This window comes from Notamacropus eugenii, chromosome 2, assembly GCF_028372415.1.
Source record: "Notamacropus eugenii isolate mMacEug1 chromosome 2, mMacEug1.pri_v2, whole genome shotgun sequence".
In the NCBI taxonomy this organism is placed as follows: domain Eukaryota; kingdom Metazoa; phylum Chordata; class Mammalia; order Diprotodontia; family Macropodidae; genus Notamacropus; species Notamacropus eugenii.
In genome coordinates this window covers 263,905,534-263,921,758 of record NC_092873.1, presented here as the reverse complement: position 1 = coordinate 263,921,758, position 16,225 = coordinate 263,905,534, and the positions used below count along the sequence as shown (strand labels likewise).

The following is a 16,225-nucleotide window of genomic DNA, read 5'->3' as shown; positions in this document are numbered from 1 at the left end:
TCTCACTTCCACCTCTTATAATTCCCACCTCCCTTCAAGACTCAGCTCAAATATCACCTCCTAAAAGAGACCTTTTCTGATTCGTCTAGTTTTTGTACCCCCTTTGAAACTGCTTTGCATATGTTTTGCATTTAATTATGTCACCCACATATATTTTCTCCCAAGTAGAATATCAGCCCCTTGAAATCAGAGACTGTTTCCATTTTTCTTTGTATCTTCAACATGCAACATGGTTCATTGCATGTGGTAAAAATGCTTATCTGATTATTAATTAATTACTAATTTTTAATTATCAATTAATAATAATTAATACATTTTAACTATTATTAATTAATTAAACCTTCTTAAACCATCTCCCACTTTCTCTATCCACCTTCTCTCAGCAGAGGACCTCATATCATTTATTACTGAGAACACTGAAGCCATCCATTACAAGTTTCCTCTTTTCAGTTTTATACTTCAGTTCTCTTCGTTCTCTTCTCCTTTGCTCCACTCTTGAAGGCAGAGTTGCTGGGTCATCAGCAAATCATCTTGATTCTTGTCTTGCCACTAGACTCCAATGACTCTGGAGGAGAGAGCGAGGCTGATGACTTTGTGCAGCTCTGCCTCACTTAAATCTAATTCACTTGCAAGTCAAAACACCAACCTTATGACGTCATTGGTCCTCTTCAAGAATGAAGGACAAACAACAAGGAAGGGATGGCCTTTTTGCCAAGCCAAACCCTCTCATTGTGCCCATGATGCCCTCTCCTCCCATCCTGTCTTCTCCAAGAGCTTGCCTTCTCTTTATAATTTATCTTTTTTTTTATGCTCTGGTTCCTTCCTGTTGCCCACAAATATCCTCAGATCTCCTTCATCTTTTAAAAAACCTCATTTAACCCTGCCAGTCACTCAAACTATCGTTCTGTATTGTCTCTCCTTCTAAAATTGAGAGTGAAAAGCAGGTAAAATTCCTGATAGGAAAATAATGAAAAGAGAACTTGTGCTATGCCCCCTCTTACTTAGGTGCCTCCAAACTATTATTTCTAATAAATGAGAGTTCTGTACAGATCAAACTATTCATATCAATACTTTTTGTGGTGGTAAAAACCTGAAACAAAGTAGATGCCTTTGATTAGAGAATGACTAAATATAATGTGTTTTATATACATAAATACATGCTTACATACCTGTTTATATGTGCCTTTGTGTGTATATAATGTGCAAATATATATATATATACACATACATATGGATACATGCATCTATACACATATATGTAATGTTATACACACATAACCAAAATTCACATCAGTTATGTGAACTGATACAAAGAAATCAAAACCAATAAAATATACACAATGACTGTAAAAATACAAATGACAACCACAATAAAAAGTAGTTTCTCTCAGATTAGAAGCAAACATCAGTCTTGTTTCCAGAAGGGAAATAATGAAGCATAGTCAACTTCTCTCCATAAAGTGGTTTGCATAATGTCACATACACTGTGTCAGTCATGGTCATCATGTCAATTAGTTAAATTTGATTTTTTTTCTTCGTTACAATAGAGGGTTCTATTCAAAAGGAGAATGAAGGTATTTTGGTAAATGACTAAAATGTAAAAAAAAGGCCGTAATAAAACCCTTTTTTAAAAAAAAGAAATGAATCACAAGAGAAAAATAATTTTGAAATTAGCCTCAAGGATTTGTTTGGCAGGCATGCAGTAATAATGTTTTCTTACTTTCTGTTCTAACTTGCAGTAATTATATGGTGATTGTTTTCCACTTCCTTTGCCCTCCCAAGTATCACTTTTTGTCTCCTGTATTCCCATCTCCCTTGATCCAGCTCCTATTGTAGAAGATAAAGCCCCCCACATCTGGCTAGAAGAGAGAAGAAAAAGAGGAGGAGCTCCAAGCAACAGTACAATTTCTATAGAATCTACTAAAAAAGGTTTGGGACCACCTTATATATACATAGGTGAAACAGATGGCTGTTTTTCACAGTTGACATCAAAACCTTGGGAAGGGCCCAACTGCCCCCAAAATATCTATGGGCTGTACAGTAGAGCAGAGAGAACACTGGACCAGAAGATCTGAGGATGCTGAATTTGGAATCTGAAAAGCTGGGTTTGAATTCAGCTTGCTACTTACTACCTATATGAACTGGATGAATTCACTGACCCCTTTGATGGCCTTCTATTTCCTATCTGAAAAATGAGAGGATTGGACTAGATGGTCTCTAATGTCCAATTCTCCCACTCCCTGTTACTTAAAATACTTTCCATAGGAGAGAGAGTATTTATTCCATAGTTAGGGATAATGCCTAAAATATAAATATCCCCAAGAAAAGTAATAAAATCATTTATAGTCACATACATATAGAGCCCCTGGGAAATTACCCCTGGGTCAAGATATTATGGGGATGTACATCCATTCAAAACACCCCACAGCTAAGAAGCCCTCCCCATTATTCTTACTTTTATAATGGAAAAGAAGGAAATATACATTTATTAAGCACCTACTGTGTGCCAAGTATTGCACTAAGTACTTTACAAATATTTCATTTTACAAGTCAGGCAGAGGATGCAATTAGTTAAAAGCAAAAGCATTAATTTCAGTAGCATACTAAGACAAGTAGCAACAGAAAATTTCCTCCATAATCATGTGGCACACTCTCCCACAAATACCTACACCATCAGGAATAGCCCTCAGCATTAATGGCAAAGACATCTAAGAACATATGTGGAAATGAAACTCATGCCTCAGCTGTGTAGGTTCTGCAGGGTCTTCTGGTGATATAATTGTGCTGCTCTGCTCCCCATTGATCTCTGCCAGGCACAGCAGGGTGATGCTCAGTCTTGTCTATATATAGCTCCCTACTGATTTCATATAGGTCTCATGGTTGCTGTTGATCACTGCCAGGTCTGGTTCCACTGGATTTGAAGTCATGAAGTTTCCCTCTGCTCAGCTGGAGACCTCAGCTAAGGTACCACTGCTTCCCCATTTCAAGGAAAATGAATTTTCTCATTTCTCTCTTATAAGACCTGAGCTTATGCTTTAGGTCTTTTTAGGGAGATGTGCCTTTCATACATTCAGTATCAGAGTTAAGAAAAACATTTAGATGCGTGTCTTTCTAGGAGGGAATTGGATCAAGACTGTAAATGGAGAGGTTAGCAGTAGTATAGAGAAAGCCTAGCTCTTTATCAGAGACTGGAGCAAAGGGTTAGAGAATGAGGTATGATCAAGAAAGCTTTAAGAGTATGAAGTGGAGAAAAAGATGATTTTTGTCTTCTCATTAAAATAAGGGAAAAGGTTCTTTGCTGAGCATGAATAGATAAGAGAGAGTAGAGAAGGTCTAAGAAGAGAGAAAACAGTTTTGTGATAGCTACTGTGGAGACCATAAGATAGGGGACAACAGAAGTAATGCCATGACACACTGATGTGCAGGAAAGACTACATAACATAAATTTGTAGCAAATAGTCATCATGGTTGCACAAATTTCTCTAGGGGGCATTAAGCAGCTTGTGAGTGGCACTGAAAAAGGACAATGGAAGGGAGAAGCCAGGTAGGGATTTGGAAAGGTGTCCCTGGGTGACAAGACAAGGGGGCAAGGGATTGAAGGTGGCTGAGGGGATGTGGTTGAATTGGTTGACCACAGGGTCAAGATTGTGAAGGGAGTGACTGAACAAGTTTTGGTATATGACTGTGATGGAATACTACTATGCTATAAGAAATGATGAGCTCAATGATTTTAGAAAAACATAGAAAGACTTGAATGAAATAATAGAGCAAAATGAGAAGAACCAAGAGAACATTGTATATGGTAACAACAATATTGCTTTAAGAATGACTTTGAGCAAATCAGCCATTTTGACTATCATAAATACCCAAATTAAGTATAAATGACAAATGAAGAAAGATAATATCTGCATCCAGAGAAAGAACTGATGAATAGAGAGAAGTAAGTATAGAGTAATTTTACATATATACTCCTGTTTGTGTCTAATGGTAGCCATCTTTAAGAAGGGGATAGGAGGAAGGGAAGGAAAAAAAAGAAAAAGGAAATTTACTTGATAACTTTATTATATATTTAAAGGGAATAGTAAGTTGCATATATTAGATTTGCAGTTTCATGTGTCATTTCTTTTTTTATTATATGTTATAAAAATTCTTGTTTTATTCAATAGCTTAAAAAGATTGCAAAAGGAGGAAAGGGAAGCCAGAGCAGAGTTAAGACTTGGAAAGCATGGAAGGATAAATACACCAGTACTTATTAGGCACTTGTTAAATGCATAGCATTGTGCTAAGTACAATGCAAAAAGAAAAGACAGTCCCTACCCATAAGGAGCTTACATTCAAATAGAGGAATATTACACAGACAGGGTACAAAAATCTTTGTTGCAGTTTTTGCAGTTTACAGTTTTTAAACTTTAATATCTTAGCAACCTCAAGTTTTAGTGGCTTAAAACTGCACTAAGACATTTGGGACTGTTGTATAGGAGGATTGAAATTCAAATCAGAAAGAACTAGTGACCTTTGGAGTACAGTGGCAAAGTTAAGGGTAATTAATGTGTCTACTTTGATATCATTTCCATTAATAAGACTATCTGTTTCTGACGTTGAGCCATTTGGAAGTGCCAAGGACTTTGGTGGTAAAGACATTCTTTTCCATTGGGTTCTATAGCTTCTGGGGCAAGGAGATGGGAAGCTGTGGCATTATCAGAGGAAACTGCCAGGTAACGTCCCCACAAAGGCACTTCCTTGCTCATTGCCTTCAGGGGCTTGGCTGGGAAAGATTGGGGCTTGAGGGGGAGAGCAGTGCTCCTTTATAAATATTTATTGAATTCAAATTAATTATATGTGTGGAAATAATTTTGTAGCTGCCATTTATACACACACACACATTCACACACACATGTATCATCTGATAAAATGTAAACTCCTTGAAAAGAGGGACTGCTTCTTTTATGACTTTGTATGCTTGGCACCTAAAATAGTGCTTAGCACAAATTAGACATGCTTGTTGATTGATGGATTGAAATTAACCATCTGTATCCCATGATTACACATAATATATTCTTATTTCAGATCATGTCTCAAATGACAAATGACTGCTACAAATGATAAGATAAGCTGTATTCTAGGGTTAGTAGAATGAAATCCATTTTATATGTAAAAGGAAATTCAATTTACCTTTAAATGTTGCCTATAAACCACCACCACCCTTCTTTATCTATGGCCTAGTTTATAGAGGTTTACATGTTTTAAATGGCACTAGGACTTTACAAACACTACATATTGAATATGACTTGAACAATGGTTTGTGCAAACGTAATAAAATGTCAGCTTTAATCTGGTTCAGTAAGAATTCACTATAATTATAACACACATGTTCCACAAAGTCACAGTGTAGTCTATTAGCAATGATCTTTTTGAGATGATTAATTCTGTGCATCAACCAGATCTGTTTATACAAACTACAGGATGTGAGATCTTGATTTGTTTAACCAAATATATGCATCCAGTATTTCTATTATCACATCTTGTTGTGGTGAGTAACCTGAATAGGAGTCAAATTACCATGTTTTGTTGAGTTGATTAGCCTTAGAGAGGATGATTGAGTAGGGCTGACCCTTGTGTCAATTGGGAAATGACAACCAGATGAGAGGAAGTGGTGTGGAGCGAAATCTGTCTCTGTAATGTGCACTATACTATGCCTCCAATTATTTGGAAAGCTCAAGTCCCTCCCCCACAAACTACCTTGGCCAGGATAACCTAATCACAGATACCAATCTGACTTTGGAGGGGAGGGGGAGAAGGCTCAATTTTAGGTTTTTATAGAAAAACAGTCAGAATGTATGTTCCCAGGTCTTTCTGGAACATCCTGTGTTATTACAGTCATTGCAGATGGAAAAGAAAGAAAGAAAGGAAGAAAGGAAGAAAGAAAGAAAGGAAGGAAGAAAGGAAGGAAGGAAGGAAGGAAGGAAGGAAGGAAGGAAGGAAGGAAAGAAAGAAAAAAGGGAAGGAAGAAGGAAAGGAAGAAGGGAGGGAGATAGGGAATGAAGGGAGAAAGGAAGAAAGAAAAAGAGAGGGAAGAAGGAATAAAAGAGGGTGAAGAAAGAAGGAAGGAAGAGAGAAAGAGGAAGAGGGAAGGAGAGAGAGGCAGAAAGCAGGAAAGAAGGAAGAAAGGGAAGAAAGAAGGAAAGATAAAGGCATGATGATGATAATGATGGTGACAGATGGTGGACACAGAGAAATTTTCTTTGTACTTGTTTGGTTAGATTATGGGAAAGTAGTTTTAGAAGTGTGAAACTTTTCAGTCAATGAATAAGAGAAGGGGATGAGAGAAGAGAATTTTATTTTTATTCTTTTGAGTCTACCTTAGTGCTAGCTAACTATTATCAAACTATGCTATGATTATTGCTGGCTTGACAGCATTGACATTCTAATATCTTGTATTTTAATGGCATACCTAGGAAGGATTCAGAGTAACAACTGCTCAGCATGTGTCAACTAGTCTTGTTTCGAAAGGACAGCCTTTAATTGGAAATGAGGAGAGAATTGATGTTTCTCATTGACCATGAGGGTGTGTGACAGACAGCTTCCTTGAACCTGTCTATGGTAACAAGTGTTGTTTTGTTAGTGCCTCCAAGCTATATATGTGTAAAAAAAAAAAAAAAAAAAAAGGAACAGAAATGTGTTTACCAAAACGATGTTTTCTGCTTTTATTGAGCATTTTGAAAGACAGTTGTTTATCCCTTTAGGGGGAAAAATCTATTTTTAAACCATGATGCTTTAAAACACATGGATTCAACGAGACAATGTTATAAATTGAAGCACTAACCTCACTCAAAGAAAGTTGAATCTTCTCTGAAGTCGTCGTATCACTAGCCACCCTCTCAAGTACCAGGTGCTGCTCTGAGATAAGAGTAAGAGTAGGCATACTCCTCAATCATCATTGCTAATTCCACATTCTCCCCCTGACTCTATCACTTAACTACCTCTCTTCTTTTAAGGTTCACTCTTTGCATCTATCTCAACTTTACCAGACGTTGATTGCAACCATCTCCTTGCCCCACCCCCAAGTCATTTTTGCTTTTTATTATCTGCATGACCTTGGGCAGGTCACTTAACTTCTCTGGGCCTCAGTTTCTTCATATGTAAAAATAAGGAGATGAATTATATGGTCTTTCAGTCCTTAGTCAATGAACCTTGGTTCCTCCAAGGTTCTTTCTTGGGTCCTATTCTGTTCTCCTTCTACTTGCCCTGATGATTTCACCAACTCCAATGGACTCAACAACCATCTCCTCACTTTCAATATCCACATTTGTATAGCTAGCCCTAACTTCCCTTCTGAGCTCTGGTCTGGAATCATCAACTGCCTCTGTGACATCTCATATTGGATGTCCCAGAGACATTTTAAATGCAGTATATCCAATTTTGAGCTCATCTTTCCTCTCATTCCCTCTCCTCTCCTCAACTTTCATAGTACTAAGGACACCACCATCCTTCTAGTCACTCAGATTTAAAAGCCCCATATTGTGTTTGACTCTCCACTTTCAACCCACATATCCAATATATCACTATGATGACTGACCTAGTCCTAGGCTCTAGATGACAGAAGTGACTCCATCTCTGACCACTAATGGACTCACAAATGTACCAGGAAGTTCCTGTATACCCAATACTGCTTTAGTCAACTTCATTTAAGCAAGAAATACAAAGCTCTCGGCTTAGCAAGCTTCATCTGATCCAGGTATGCAACGTTAGCAAATTTTTTTAATCGCAATGTCCTTGTGGGGTAAATAAGAGAGGAACCACAGTTCAGACCACCCACTGACTGACTGTCCTGAAGGTCCCCTCCCACACAGTCCCTGTGAATCTGCCTCACAATAGCAAGAAAATATAAATGCAGAGACCCAGACATCTGGGCTCCTGATCAGGGTTTGAATGCCTCAGTACATCCAAGCCATTGTTCATGTGCCTGTGGAACTGAAGGTCTAGGGGACTGCATGTCTACATGCCCATGAGTACTAATCTATCTGATTCATGATCCTTATGTTCCTCCTTAGTGCTACACCCACAGTCTTCCTCAGTCACCATCACATCCTTTCTACCTTCACAGCAGCTCTCACTCACACAATTATCATCCTGGTGTAAGTTGTCATCAGTTCATGCTTGGACTATTTCAATATCCTTCTGCTCATCACAAGTCTTTTCTCCACTCTAAAGGATCCCCTTTTCAGTTGCCAAAGTGATTTTCCTACAGTGAGGGGACCATGTTATCACTCTACTCAACAATGACTCTCAGGCTTTTCAACACCTTCATAACTTGGCTCCTTCCCATCTTTCCAGTTTTGCTACACTTTCCTCCAAGATCCAGTGACATTGGATTTTTCACACATAACACTCTATCTAGGTTGTCTTTCATTGGCTCTCATCCCTGTCTGGAATGCTCTCCCTCCTCACTTCCTTCTCTTAGAATTTTCGGCTTCATCATCACTAAGCTACATTAGAAAACCCACTGTGAATTGCCAAGATTTGGCATTGCCCTCAGCATGGACCAGACTGTGAGACTAGAGACTTGGTCTTTTTGAAGGGAGAAGGAAAAGCCTAGGATTTCTGGTTTTTATTCTCCTCCACATTCGTTTTGTTTGTTTTATTTTTGTTCTTTTTTGTTATGTTTTTCCTTTTCCCTTAGTATGGTGGACTGTCCAGTTAAAGACTTAAAACTTGGTTTTTTCAAAGAGGAGGGAAAAGGTCTAGAATTTCTGACTTTTGTTCTCCTCCACATTTTTATTTTGTTTATTTTTGTTTGTTTTCCTCTTTCCCAATTTCTCCCATGGTACTGCCAATGTCAGGATGACTGTCCACATAGTAAAAGTCCCATACGCACTTAAACATTGAAAATTCCACTAGAAGTCTTTGAGATCTTGCCACCAAGGAGTAGTCTGTGATATAACTAGTATAAGGAGGCTTTATCTAAAAGAAGGCCAAGTTACCTCTGCAACTGGATCAGCCCCAACTTCCCTGATGCAACTTCCAGGTGATTTCAGGGCATTAAAAAAACCAGTCACATGGGAATCCAAGCTTCTTATACTTGGTGGGGTGCTTTAAGACAACATGAGTTGGCATATCACGATGACCCAGTGACTACATGCATTTGCACATGGAGACAAGGAGTGTTATAATCAGAAAAGCTAAATTACATCATATTCTTGTTTCTTATCCTTGCAGTGTTAGGTAAAGTAACTCCATTTGTTAAACGCCTGGTTTCTTACAAGTACTTCATTTCATCCCAAAGTTGGAGGCGAACTTAGAGAAAGTTAGCATTAGAGCTGTGCCTCTAATTCCTTCCAAGCCCAGTTCAAAGAAAGGGCATTCAGTGTCGTAGGAGAAATACAAAAAGGGAAAAATAAAGTTCACTATCCTCTATCTCCATCCCAAATAGATTATAGGTTTCATCATGGACATGACTCATGGGTACTTCATCAACACTACATTTACTTTAAAAACGATAATAATAGCTAACATTTAGACAGTGCTTACCATGTGCTAGAAACTATGCTTAGAGCTTTACAATTATTATGTCATTTGATTCTCATAGTGACCCTATTATTATCCCCATTTTATAGATGAGAAAACTGAGGCAAACAGAGGTTAAGTGACTTGCCCAGGGTTACACAGCTAGTAAATGTCTGAGACAAGATTTGAACTTAGGCTTTCCTGACTCCAAGCCTGGCACTCTATGTACTCTGCTACCTCGCTACCATATTAGGAGTGACCTCTGATGACATTCTGTCCATTTAGAATGGTGATAGCTCTTTATTGCTTTTTTGCTTCCTCTTATAGGTCCAAAAAGGTATTGAACTTAGTAGACAAGGTCATACCACTCTGCTAGAGCCTTTACCTAACTCTCTTGTATAATGTCTCCTGGCATATGCCTAGAGGTTTATTACATTTGGATGTTATATTCCCTATGATAAGGATAGTAAATTATGGCCTGAGGACCAAATATACCCATTGACCCATATTTTTAAATACAATTTTTAAAATAAAATTTTTAAAAATTCTTCTTAGTTCCAGAGATGTACCAAAACAGGCAGCTGGTAGGATTTGGCCCTTGGTCTATACTTTGCCAACACGAGCCCTAGGGAAATATAAACTCTTGAAGGCAAGGAATTACACACACACACACACACACACACACACACACACACACACACACACACACACACACACACACACACACACACACACCAGAACAACAGAACATAGCACAAAGCATTGAACAGAGTAGGCTGAGAAAATATTTGCTGACCTGAATTTGTGAGGGTATATATATTTGTGGTGACATATATATTTTGCATCTGTGCTAAATATATATCCTCACTTAAACTGGGAGAAGAGATTTCTTCTGTTTTCTGATTTTGAGAGAGGACACACACAGTTCCAGGCTTTCTCCAGTGGGGGCCTTCAGAAGGGAAAAAGACCTTAGGAAGAAACCAGTAGGTAGAAAATCCAGAGCATGTCCTTATTTCCAGACTGGTAGATTAGAGACTTTGGGAAATTTACCCCTTGGATGAGATTAAAAACTCTCTAGTTGAGTTGAGAGATCTCACACCTAGTGGGAGAGCTCATTCACTCAGTATAGTGTCCTATATATACTAATATGTATAATTTTTCTGATTTCTGTTTGCTATTGTCTTAGATAAAATTTTAGTTACCATTCAATATGGTCTTTGTGTATTTAGCATTTAATGAGCAGGGAATCAAGCCTTTAGATACTCCTCACTCACTAAAGGATGAAGATCAATGAATCTAAAAGATTACTTCTCTTAGACTATCAATATAGATTGTTATCTATAACAATATAGACAGATAGATAAAATTCCAGTCTGGTGGAAATGTAGTTCCATTTATTTTTTCAGTTTCCCAATCCTTCATAGGTGGGAATCAAAGCCTCCTTTGCAAAGGGACAGAGGAGATTTCAGAGATATCTATCCATACTTCCTGTAAGTTGAATTTAGATAAATTCATTTGGATTTCTATAACCTACATGAGCAACACACACACTCTACACAGGTAATTATATAGTTCATCATAAAACTCCACAATAAACATATAGCACAGTGTTTATTACTTCGTGGTTCTGAATAACAGATAATTTAGGAGAAATATTGCTTTACAGTTTGGTATCCCAGTAAACTTCTTTGTCTTATTATTAACATTCAGGGATTTTAAAATGAAAAACTGACTCTATTAAGATAGAGTCGGTGTTTCATTGCCTTAAGGTTAATGAATAATGAGAAATTGGACTTTTAGAAACAACTACATTTTGCCAGTTAGACATTTTGGTATTTAATGCAATGAATCTGAGTAGTCTAGAATTTGATAGTAAATAGATAAAGGAAAAAGACTCTTTAGCAAAAAGGCAGCTCGAAAGTCCAACAGACTCTCCAGTTAGGGAATCCGACTTCAAGTATTTCCTCTTCTTAACACTTTTTTGTGACATTGGGCAAGTCACTTAACTTCTCTGGACCTTTTCTCTTTAGAATCTTCACTACTTCATCTCCAAAAATAGAAAGTTCTACTAGTTAACTTTTGAGGTCCCTCCCTACTCTAGATTGATGGTCTTCTATGTCTATGAAGTAATGAAGAGGGCAGCATTTTTTAAACAATTAGACTATAATTAGACTTTTACACTAATTGGGGAGGAAGTTCATAAGTTCAAAGTAGATAATTACTGCCTAATGGGCAGAGGAGAAAAAAAAAATGCAATGCACCCCTACCTGACAGAATGTATTGAATCTACTCAGAGCTTAGTTTGAGTTGTTCCAAGTTTGTACAGGTAATTATAAAAATCTAAAGGAGCTAGGGGACTCAGCAGATAGAGTGCTGGGCCTGGAGACAGAAAGACCTCAATTCAAATATGGCCTCAGACACTAGCTGTGTGACCCTGGGCAAGTCACTTAACCCCTGTTTGTTTTAATCCACTGGATTAATTTATCCAGTGGATTTAAATTAATTAATTTAATCCACTGAAGAAGGAAATGGCAAACCACTCCAGTATCTTTACCAAGAAAATCCTATGGACAGCCAATGTGTAATATGGACCACAGAGTCACAAAGAATTGGACATGAACTAAACAACAATAAAATCTAAGAGTAGTTGTTGAGTAACCTGTTGGCCATGTGAGACTAATTCCTTCACCCTTCAGTTCATTCCCAGATCCAACACTGGCTAAACTCTTCTCCCTTCTGTATCTCTCTTTTGGTAAACAAAGTCAATACTATTCTATCCCCTACCTTTGATTCCCTTACCCTACTGTTCTCTCTTTGATGGCACCTTGCTAAATTCCAACTCTGGATTAATGTCACCATTCATTTCCTCATGTGCAACTGGACAGGGCTGGAGGAAATTAGGAATATAAGCAGTCTGGGCTGACTACAAGCATGTTATACAATCTCAGGTGGCTCCTCACCATAGCAAGACAATGCTTTTTTCCCTCCCTAATCAAATTATAATTCTACTCATCACAGCAACTCTTCCAAACCTTTTCATCCCTCCTCGAAGTTCTTTCAACACCACCTCCACCCTGCTATCTTGTCAAAGAACCTCTGTTTATACTTCACCAAAAATATTAAGGTCAATCACTGGGAGCTCCCTCTTCTCCCATCCTCTTCATCTGACATCATGCAGATATCTCCTTCCACTATCTTCTCCATTCTAGTCTCATCTGAAAAGGTAGCTCTTCTCCTTTCCAAGGCAAACTCCTCTACATTAGCCACTGATCCCACAATCCAACTTAGCTAGTAAATTGCCTTCATTATTATTCCCTCTTTCCTAATTGCCAATCTCTCCCAGTCTATTCTGATGCCTACAAACACATCCAAGTTTTCCCTCTCCTTAAAAAACCCTAAGTCGGAACCTTCCTTCAAATAATAAGTAGTAACTACCTAAAACCCTCAGCAAGCATTATATGTAATGGGGACAAGCTAGATGCATTTCCAATAAGACCAGGGGTGAAACAAGGATGTCCATTATCACAGCTGTTATTCAATATGGTATTAGAAATGTTAGCTATAGCAATAAGAAAAGAAAAAGAAATTGAAGAAATTAGAATAGACAAAGAAGAAACTATGTTATCACTCTTTGCAGACCATATACTTAGAGAATCCTAGAGAATCAAGTGAAAAGATTCTTGAAATAAGAAACAACTTTAGCAAAGTTGCAGGTTATAAAATAGATTCACATAAATCATATGCATTTCTATATATTACTAACCAAGCTCAACAGCAAAAGATAGGAAAAGAAATTCCATTTAAAGTTACAGTAGACACTATAAAATATCTGAGAATCTACCTGCCAAAACAAATCCAGAGACTATATAACACAATTACAATACACTTCACACAAATAAAGTCAGATCTAAGTAATTGGAAAAATATCAGTTACTCATAGATAGGCCGAGCTAATATAATAAAAATGACAATTTTACTTAAATTAATCTATTTATCCAGTGCCATATTAATCAAACTACCAGAAAATTATTTTCTAGAGCTGGAAAAAGTAATATTAAAATTCATCTGAAAGAATGAAAGGTCCAGAATATCAAGGGAATTAATGAAAAGAGGAAAGGTGTCCTAGCCATACCAGATCTCAAATTGCATTATAAAGCCACAATCATCAAAACCACTTGGTACTGGCTAAAAAAAAAAAGGGTAGATCAGTGGAATAGGTTAGGTACTCAAGACACAGTAGTCAATGAATAGAGCAGTCTACCATTTGATAAATCCAAGGAACCCAGCTTCTGGGTTTCCCAGCACTGTTTGACAAAAATTGCTGGGAAAACTGGATAATAGTGTGGTGAAAACTGGGCATAGATCAATGCCTGACACTGTACACAAGAGTAAAAGTCCAAATAGGTACATGATCTAGGTATAAAGGCTGATATTATAAAAAAAATTACAGGAGCAAATGATAATGTATATGTCAGATTTATGGAGAATGAAGAAATTTATGACCAAACAAGAGATAGAGGACATTATGAAGTACAAAGTGGACAATTTTGATTACATTAAATTGAAGTTTTTGCACAAACAAACCCAACACAATCAAGATTAGGAGGGAAGCACAAAACTGGGAAAGAATTTTTACAACTAGTATGTGTGATAAAGGCCTCATTTCTAAAATATATAGAGAAGTGAGTCAAATTTAGGAGAATACAAGTCATTCCCCAACTGATAAATGGTCAAAGGATATGAACAGGCAGTTTTCAGAGGAAGAAACTAAAGCTATCTATAGTCATATGAAAAATGCTCTAAATTACTATTGATTAGAGAGATACAAATCAAAACAACTCTGAGATACCACATCACATCTATCAGATTGGCTAACATGACAAAATAGGAAGATGATAAATGTTGGAGAAGATATGGGAGACTTGGAACACTGTTGGTAGATCTGTAGGCCAATCCAGTCGTTCTGGAGAACAGTTTGGAACTATGCCCAAAGGGCTACAAAAATGTGCATACCCTTTGACCCAGCAATATTGCTTCTAGGACTGTATCCCAAAGAGATCATAAAAACAGAAAAAGGTCCCACAAATATTTATAGCAGCTCTTTTTGTGGTGGCCAAGAACTGGATATTGAGGGGATGCCCATCAATTGGGGAATGGCTGAAGAGGTTGTGGTATACGAATGTAATGGAATACTATTGTGCCACAAAAAGTGATGAGCAAATAGACATCAGAAAAATCTGGAAAGATTTATATGAACTGAGGCTGAGTGAAAGGAGCAGAACCATGAGAACTTTGTACACAGCAACAACCACAGTGTGTGAGGAATTTTTCTGGTATACTAAGCCCTTCACAACAATGCAATGACCCAAAAAATTTTCAATGGACTCGAGGCAAAATGCCTCCCATGGAATTGGATTACAGAATGAAGCAGACCATTTTCATTGGTATTATGTTTTGTTTTGTTTTGTTTTATGGTTTCTCCCATTCATTTTAATTGTTCTATGCAACATGACTAAGGTGAAAATGCATTTAATAGGAATGTATATGTTGAACCTACATAAGATTGCATGCTGTCTCGAGGAGGGAGTGGAGAGGGAGGGGGGAAGAAGGGGGAAGGAGGGGAAAAAATCTAAGATATATGGAAGTGATTGTAGAAAACTGAAAACAAATAAAATATTTTTTTGAAAATGACAAATAGTTGTATTTCAGAAAAACCTGGAGCCGATGCTGAGTGAAATGAACAGAACCGGTAGAACATTATACACAGTAACAACCACAGTGTGCCAGGATTGTTTCTGATAGCTAAGCCCTTCACAGCAATACAAGGACCCAAAACATCCCCAAAGGACTCTTGAGGCAAAATGTCATTTACATCCAGAGAAAGAACTATGGAACTGAAATGGAGAATGAAGCAGACTCTTTTGTGTTATGTTATGTTTTGTTTTGTTGTTTCTCAGAGTTCGTCCCATTCATTTTAATTCTTCTATGCAATATGACTAATGTGAAAATTTGTTTAATAAGAATGCATGTGTAGAACTCATGTAAGATTGCATGCCATCTAGGGAGGAGAAGAGAAGGAGGGGGAGAAAATTTAAGACTTATAGAAGTGAGTGTTGAAAACTGAAAACAAATAAATAAATTAATATTTTTAAAAAATTAAAAACCGTAAGTTAATTCCACCATTCCTGCTAACTATCTTCTCAAATCTTCCTTATCCTTTGTGGCTTAACACCTTACAAAATATCCACAGTTGTTGGTTCTACTTCCTTTTTTTCTTAGTCTAATCTTATCTCTTTGCATTCTGGCTTCTAACCTCATTATTCAACTAAAATTGACCTCTCCAAAGTTACTAATAACATCTTAATTGTCAAGTCTTATGATATTTTCTAAATACTGAAGTTCCTTGACCTCTCCTCAATCGCATTGTCTGATTCTTCATCCATGTCTTGCCTACTAAATATGAGTGCCTCCCAAGGCTATGTCCTGTGTCCCCTTCTCTTTGTTCTATACTGTCTCATTTGTTGATCTCATTAGTTCCCATGGGCTCAATTATCATTATGCAAATGATTCTCCAGATTGATAAAGCTATTTCTTTTCCTCTCTGCTGAGCTATAGTCATGTATTACCAATTGCCTTTTGTATATCTCAAACTAGATGTCCTGTGGGCATCTCGAACTCAACATACGTAAAAGATAACTCATCACCCTTTATGCCCAAACTC

At 37.3% G+C, this 16,225-nt stretch overlaps 1 long non-coding RNA gene across 2 annotated transcripts in view; it reads left to right on the top strand.

The window, feature by feature from the left end:
- LOC140527180 (uncharacterized) overlaps nt 1–15,667 on the top strand; it is a 41,600-nt gene extending 25,933 nt beyond the window's left edge. The window contains exons 3-5 of one of the 2 annotated variants that reach the window (XR_011974710.1): nt 1,740–1,929; nt 2,901–2,964; nt 15,214–15,667. This is a non-coding gene — a long non-coding RNA (uncharacterized lncRNA). Of the gene's footprint in view, nt 1–1,739; nt 1,930–2,871; nt 2,965–15,213 lie in introns of both variants that reach the window. The other variant, XR_011974711.1, reaches the window with a different exon arrangement.
- The last annotated feature ends 558 nt before the right edge of the window (nt 15,668–16,225 follow it).